Genomic DNA, 8377 nt, shown 5'->3' with positions numbered 1-8377 from the left:
TGCTGCTGCTGCTGCTGTGCGTATGGGTGGAGGAGCTCAGCAGCACAGCCCCACCGTCACCCCTGCTGCTGCAAGAGGAGGTGAGAGAAACAACCTGGCCTGAATTTGGGGTCCCTTATAGCATAGCACCGTTACATCGTGCTTTTCCATAGCTCAGAATACTTTATTCGACACAAACAAGTATCTCTTTATGCAGCGACAGGAGCCATGTCAATTAAAAGACGATCAGTCTGTTGTTATAACAAGGCTAGGAGGACGGCTGAGTGGCTCCAGAGGGACAAGGAGTGTAAGAGGACGTCTGCATGCTGAAGTGAGCTCATTAACCGCTGAGCAGCCGCTCTCATTATACTGGAAGATAATTCCACATCTTCTAGCTGACCTCATTTCCTTGTATTAGCCTGGAAAAAAATGTCATTATATACATATGTATTTTAATATGTATACAAACACACACACATATAAAAGTACTTTTAATATATATATACACACACACACACACACACACATATTATATATATAGATGCCAGATGGGAAATTATATATGAATATGTATGTATCATTTGCACCAGTAGGGGAAATAAGGCCTATGGAGATTTAGCCCTTAGCAAATAGGGTATTACTCAGACTGACTCCAAGGGAGGAATCAGCCATGCATACTTGAGGGAAATTGTCACTGAGTACGTTAACACCCACGGCTTCGGCTCGAGATGCCGCTCTCCGCTCAGTATTGATTTCTTGCCCGGTTGAAGCTGACCTTTCCCTGCCCAGTCTGACGCAGAGTTAACGTCCAAAAGAGCACACCCCAAGGCTGCCTCAGCCCCCTGGGTGCAGACAAACCCTGATGCCCCCAGGCGGTTACAGCTGGCCGATCCGTACCTGGGTTGGGCAGGGCAGGAGCCAGCTCTGAAGATGTGGTCATCTTGTCACCTGGGTCCGGCAGGGCCCCGCCGTGGCCAGGGGGTGTCCACTTTGGCTAACACCAGGTTACATCCTTCACCTGTTTTGGCCGGGAGGGAAGGGGAGGCTGTACCCTGATTCACTCATTACCTGGGGGAAGTCCACGTAGCAATTGGCGGGCAGCAGCAGCCCAGTATCAGACAAAGCCAAGACTGGGTGCAGGCCAGAAAAAAAATGAGATTGGGTTAAAAAAATGTGTAGATAAATGAGTGTTTTCCAGATGGCCAAGAGCAGAGCAATTCAGCAACGAGCCAAAGCAATCTCTGAAAATCTTGCTGAGGACCAGCCTCCTTCCCAGGGGCCCAAAGACAGGCAACTATACCACCTTCATATAGAAACAGAGAGAAAGGAAGGACCTGTGGAAATAAGTCAGTCCCACTTCAGTGCAGACGAAGAGGCTAGAAAAAGGATTATGCAATCCATTAATAAATACCGACAGTTTCATAGGGTGATTTAAGTCATGCTGAAAATGTCAGACCTGTCTAATTTCTTGCTTTGCCTAGGAGGGCAGGTGGTAAACTTGGCATACCTTGGTTTAGGTAAGGTTTTAAATTAGCTTTTAACTTAGCATTTCTCCCAGCAAACTTTGCTAATGGGATCTAGGTGAAATAACCATTAGGTGAGTTCACAAGCATTTGAAAACCTGCTCCCAAAGAGGAGTTTCAACAGTTATCTGTACTTATCCATGCTTTCCTGCAAATGGAGAGGGTATTCTTGAACAAAGGGATCTTTCTTCCTAAAAATACGCTACAGGTCTAGCCAGGAACTGGTACTTCATTACCTCCTTACCATTACGTCACTGATAAGGCCCTACCTGAGTTAGTGATGGATTAATCGAACAGTGTCATTAATTATCTAGCAGAGGCTGGGTGAAGAGTGCAGCCATGAATGGGGAAGGGTGTCATTTGTAATAGAGACCTGCTGCAGCAGAACGAGGGACTGATGCATTGCGTGACGGCAGGCGTTGCCTGGGTGCTGTTTTACGTACAGTTTTCCCAATCTCTTGTCCTGAGCATCTAAGCAAATGTTGAAGGGGCTTGCCTTCGCTCTGCTGGGTGCAGAGTTCACTTCTGAAAAGCAAGTGCCAGAACTGAGCTGGGTATCCTTTAGAAATGAGGCTCTTTGGACATGCTGGGACAAGGACTAAGCAAGATACATTCAAATTAAGACCCAGAGTCCGCGTTGTTACTTTTTCATCTCAGTTAAAAACTGAAAATCAGCGTGCATCTGCTACCGATGCAAGAGACGGTTAGCTTGCCCACAGGGGACTTCGGCAACAAAATGGAGCAAGAGCACAGGGAGGTCTGGCAAGATTAGAAACTTGGGCAGAAAATAACATGATTTCAGTGTGGCAAAGTACAAAGATATTAAGCCAGAGGACAAGAATGAGAATGGCTAAAATGCGATGGGAGGAAGGACTGTGAGAAGCAGCAAAAGCCAGAGCGGTTTGGAGAATTTGCTGAATAGTAAGTACACATGAATTTGCAATTTGATAGATCTGTGTAAAAAAAAAAAAAGCCCTTAAGTCATTTTGAGTGGCTCATGCTGAGACATCATGTTACCAAGCTGAAAAGCAGTATTCTTCTCTTTGGGCCAGATCCAAAGTAAATTTAAGCCAATGGGCACACTGCCATTGATTTTAGTGGGTTTGTGGTTGGTGAGGCCACATCATGAACACCATTCAATTTTGGGCACCTTATTACCCCCAAGACGCTGATGAGCTGGGAGAAGTTCAAAGGAAAATGGAGTAGCAGAGTGTAGAAGAACTGACTTAGGAATAAAGATTGAAGGGGTTTTAAATTATTAATAGCATGGCTAAGCAATATCTCAATAGTCTTTGAAGCAAGGAGGTATAAAGGAAGGAGAGAAAGGTGAGGGGAAGTAATACCTCGCAAGGTGGTGGTGCCACTACAGCCACGGTGAGGCCAGAGCTGGGGAGAAGCCCAGCCCAGTGCCCCTGGACAGATTTGAAGGCTGCGCCCACCATAACTTAAATATTATAGGATTTCCCTCCAGCTAAGGGGTCCCCACCACCCACACCCACACCCCACCCAGCCATGTGCCGTGGTCCTCAAGGGGTTCCTGGCCTGCCCAGGGGTGATGAGGTGCCCCTGGTACAAGGCTGCCATCACTATCGGCCAGCCACGGACTTGGCAATGAGTCTCAGGAGCGAGGTCCATCAGGCGTGCTGGGTCTGGGCTTCTCTCGACCTGCCAGCAGCTCTGGGTTACTTGGCTTAGTTGTAGCAGCAGCCTTTCTAGTGGACCAGGTGTCCTTGGCACGTTTGCTTTACTTGTTTTTTATCTTCATATTATATAGCCATAGTTTCATACATAGAGACCCCCCAGCTGTCAACAGCTCATGGAGGGGTAAGTGAGGGCATGCGGCCTGGAGCTGGGCAGAAGGAGTTTCAGGGCTCGGGACAAGAGAAGAGAAACCAGGTCTAACAGGCCAGAATAATTGGTAACAACATAGACAGTACACACCTTGCATAGCAAATTCAGATGCAACGTGAAGCTGCAGACCAGTGAAGAAAGAATAAGGTGCAAAAGCATGTTTGCAAACATAAAAATGACCCTGTGTGGTTCCTTGAGTGAGGCCAAAGAAGCCATCAACACAGACATCCCTTTGCTCCTGGTGCAGGACTTCAGATGCTCATGACTGTCCATAGCCCCCACCAGACCCACCAGCAAGACACCATTAACCCTCAGGACCCCAGGGAGCAGGGTAAGGGGGAACATAACATCAGGAAAAGGGGTAGAGCCTAAAAAAGTGTGTGTACAGTTCTGACTGCATCATTCTTCTTTCCTTTAACAGCTAGATTTGGAGTCATAATGATTAGATTCTTAAGATTTCAATTACACTAACAATAAATTCTTGGCTTTATTTGATGAGCATACTTTTTGTCCATGAACAAGATTTTGAGTGTAACGAGAGCCAGGGTGCAGCTTTGCAGATGGGTGTTTAGCTGGGCGGGTGGTTTATTTCCTTGCAACGCTGCATGAAACTCTATGGGCTGTGATAGTCTGTGCAGATGGAGAAATCCCTTCAGTGAAAGTTGATGAAGCCAGAACTGCTGGAGGTATTTCATGGGATGTTTAATGCTCCCAAGGACCCCGTTACTCACCATCATCCGAAAGACTGCGAGCAGTAGTGTGCTCCCCCACAACAGCAGGCTTTGGCACTCAACCCATGTCTGAAAGGAATATCACTGGCTTTTGCTAGGTTTATTTTTGCATTCAGTTTAGCAGGTTTTCACAGCAATAATTTCCTTTAGCTTCTCAGGAGGTGGAGGGGGTGTGAAGGGAGCTGGCTAGGTTCCTGATGGGGTCGGCGACCCTTGGACAAACAGGAGCAGGACACAAAAGCTGAGACCGGCCAAGCTCCTTCTGGAGAACTGGGGTAAGTGGTAGGTCAGCCCTGAAGAGAGGCTGCTTTGCCTTTTCCACAGCCCTGATCATTCTGTGCTATTATAAGCCCAGCATTGTGATTTTGCCAAAACCCCTGCTTCCTCTTATCCCTTGCCCCGAGGCTGGAAACAGTGGGAACATCAGTTCAGTTCAACCCCAAGATGTTTTCTTCCCTTGAATTGCTCAGGCTGCAGATCTGATGTCTTTATTCTCAAATCCAGAATAACTGTGTTTCCCAGGTCTGAAAAACGCCAACATGTTTTCTCTTGTCAGCCTGTGAAACACAGGAGAGAAGAAAATGGGAGGGATTGCTAGTGAAACACACAATCCAGCTCAAAAACAAAAGCAAGAAAAACCCAACCCCCCCAAATTCCTGAATAAAATACAGCCCCGGACATGAAAAAACATCCTTTCACCATGCTCCACCGTCTGAGGTGCTGGCAATGACTTCTGCTGCATTCTCTTACTTTCTAAATTTTAGATTTCAGAAATTTTCAGAAAATTTTCTTTAACCTCCCCATGAGAAAGGCAGAGCAAGCCTGGCATGTCTGATCACCTGCTGATCTTTTAATACAGAGGACAGCCACGGGCCAAAAAGAAAGGCACAAACCTCATTTTTCCCACAGGAGATGCTCTTCAAATGTCGGCCCAAAGGTACGACCCCATGGGCGACCCCCCAGCACACTGGGGAAGGAGCCCGCAGGAGCCTCCCCCCACCTCCTGCTACACCAAGGGTGGGTTTTCCTCCTGGCTGGTGCCATCCGTGCCACACACCATGGGGGCACTAAGGCGGCAGGCGATGTGCACCATTTTTGGGGAGCCAGGCTGAAACCATGGTGCTTGGAGAGGCAGTGCCATGGAGCCACCCAAAACCTGCTGGCTGGCCCCCCTGGCATGGCACTGGCGGTGCTCCAGTAAGGCAGCACAGGAGGGAGGAATCGGTGCCGTTATCATGACTGAATGAAATTAGTGTTGCATTAACACTGACACCCAGCTCCCATTTGGTGCTGGGCAAACCCAAAGCAGCTCAGGCAGGTATGGCGTGAGAGCCGAGCCATTGCTGGCCGAGGGATGCCAGCACACAGTTCTGCTCAGGGCAACAGCTCCGAGGGATAACATCTCAGCCCGGATCTAACCTTCAAAACATTGTCCTGGTTTTGGCTGGGATAGAGTTAATTTTCTTCATAGTAGCTGGTACAGTGCTGTGTTTTGGATTTAGTACTAGAAGAATGTTGATAACACACCGATGGTTTGGTTGTTGCTGGGTAGTGCTTAGACTCTTCAAGGCCTTCTCAGCTCTGCCGGGTGCACAAGAAGCTGAGAGGGGACACAGCCGGGACAGCTGACCCCAAGTGGCCAAAGGGCTATTCCATACCATACGAGGCCATGCTCAGTATAGAAACTGGGGGAAGAAGAAGGAAGGAGGCTGGCTGTGGAGTGGTGTTGTTTGTCTTCCCAAGTCACCGTTATGCGTGATGGAGCCCTGCTTTCCTGGGGATGGCTGAACCCCTGCCTGCCCATGGGAAGTGGTGAATGAATTCCTCGCTTGCATGCGTGGCTTTTGTTTTCCCTGTTAAACCGTCTTTATCTCAACCAACCAGCTTTCTCACTGTTCCCCTTCCTATTCTCTCCCCCGTCCCACTGTGGGGAAGTGAGAGAGCAGCTGGGTGGGGCTTAGTTGCCCGCTGGGGTTAAACCACGACAAACGTGGTGCTCCAGAAGAGACCACCAAGCTTCTTCCTCAAGCTTGATAATTGTGCAAACTGATGGGAGAGGAAGGGGCTTTGCCTCCTTCTTTGTATGTACAAATTCAGCTGCCTCTGATCACAGCAGCATGGTCCTCCCAAACACATTCTCCATTACTTTTTTGGAGAGTCCGGGCCTCCCTGAGGCTAGGCTTTGCTTTGCTCATGCCTAGGTCAGCATGAGAGGGAAAACGCATGGAGCCTGCCCAGCCCTGCCCACCACCGTGCCTGGGCTGGGAGGGAGATCATGTCCTGGGCTCCCCTCAAAACTGGTGCTAGCATGGCTGCCCACCCCAGGAGGGGAAGCATGGCCGTGGTCTCGCCTCCAGCCTTGTGCCACCCCCATGCTCCTCCGTGACCTTCCCCCTCGGCTGTCCTTCCATTCAGCAGCCAGCCCAAGGTCAGTGATGCAGGCATTAAATACCAGCCAGGGAAAGCAAACAGAACAGCAGTCACCGTTCAAGCAGCATTAATGGGTACTTTAAATGTGACAAAAGACTCCGGGCCAAGGGGTTGGGGACCAGGGTTGGCTGCAACAGCCGCAAGGCCAGGGCATGGGGTCAGTGCTGGATGCTGACAGGCAGCCCTGCATGGTCGGGTGAGGAAAATGGGCACTGACTGAATCCTGAGGGGCTACAGCAAGAGGGTGCATAGACCAGCAGCCCTCCTGTGGGGACACGAGATGTCCACTGGTCAGTAACAAGTGTCCTGACAAATTAGTGCAGTGGCCCGGAGCCCTTGAGCAGACACCATAGAGTAGCCATCGCTCCATCCTACCTTGATAAACCTCTTCAGACAGGCAAAGCCCATTTTCACTCACCCACACAAACTTCCCATGAGAATTCCATATTTTTTATAGCTGCACATGGGTCGTGCCCATAGCTCAGCCATCCCACGCAGCCGGCATGTCACAGGAGCTCTGATTTCAGCTCTGTGCACCAATGCTTCCCCCTCCTGCTCTTACAGCAGGTCTCTCACCCCCACTTGCCCCCCACATTTGCTGCCTCCCCGTGCAGAGGTGTCAGTGCCCTCTGCTCACAGGTTTCCATCTCCGGTATTTCGTCCACCTGAAGTGGCAGGAGACGAGAAGAGGGAGGTTCCCTTGGTCTCCTGTGCTATTCAGTGGGTAAATAAAGGTATCAAGGCCTTTCGTCATCTCCGTGCAGCCAGATTTCACTCATTGTTCAGCTAAACCCTCAAAGGAAAAAATCTGTCATTATAAATCTTTGCTCCTTTCATCCCAAATGTTTCCTCCAGCCTTTCAGGGGAAACACCAAGTTCTGAGTCTGTTTGTAGGGAGGTGGAAAATCCCCAGGTTCCCAATGGGAAATTTCTACACTCAGCACTCATGCACGTAAGAAGGTGCAGCTCTTGATGGCCTTCCTCTTCTCATGGTCTCTGCTGCTGTGAGCAGAAGAGGGCAGGGGGACAAGCCCCTGAAGGCAATGTAGCTATGCCTGGCTTGGAAGCAGGCTGCCCGTGTCCTCAGCATGCAGCACCCTGCCCTGGGTCCCCTTCATGCCCCTCATGGTTCCTCTTTGGCCCCACCAAAGACATAATCAGTATTTTTGCATGCTTTTCCAGGTCTAGGTCTTGGAAGAGGGGAGGGCTGTGCAGCAGGCAGCCCTTTGGGGGGCTTTTTGAGACATGAAACAGAGGGGGCCTGTTGCATGCTCAGGGATGGGGTGGAGCCATGGTTGGTGATCAGGGTTGTTGCCACTTTCCTTTAGCAGCGGTTGCACTCGTGGCTGTGCTACTTTTCAGAAGAATGCTGCAAACCACATTTAAATTCATGCAAAGTCTGCACCAGAGTCTTGTGAATCACTGAGGGTACGGAAGAAGAGCTGTGATTGCAAATGACTGTCATGTGCCTGCACGTATGCAAGCACGGGGACGCGTGCATGGTCACCCTGATGGGCTCACCTCCTAGAAGTACCAAACCTGCCTGCTGAGGCAGGAGGAGCTGTGAGGGGGGCAAGAAGATGGAGAGGATGGAGAGGGAGGGCAGAAGGGGGAGTGCAGCTCCTATGGCAGCAGCAACGGGGAGACCGGGCTGTGGTTTGCAGCCTTTAACCAGATCTGACAGGAGGAGAGGTCAAAATGTCAAAATATCCAAAGAATAAAAAACTCCTGAAATTTTAAAACGTTCCATTTTGGGTCAGTTCAGTGTCAGGCTGGGTTAGCCTCTGCTGTCATATCACCTGGGGGTTTAAGCTTGAGCACCTCTTGTGCCCTGGCCGGGGTACCGGGGCAGGCCCCCTGGCT

Source organism: Egretta garzetta, unplaced genomic scaffold, assembly GCF_000687185.1.
Source record: "Egretta garzetta isolate BGI_Z169 unplaced genomic scaffold, ASM68718v1 scaffold5, whole genome shotgun sequence".
In the NCBI taxonomy this organism is placed as follows: Eukaryota; Metazoa; Chordata; class Aves; order Pelecaniformes; family Ardeidae; genus Egretta; species Egretta garzetta.
Note: the sequence above shows the minus strand (reverse complement) of the source record.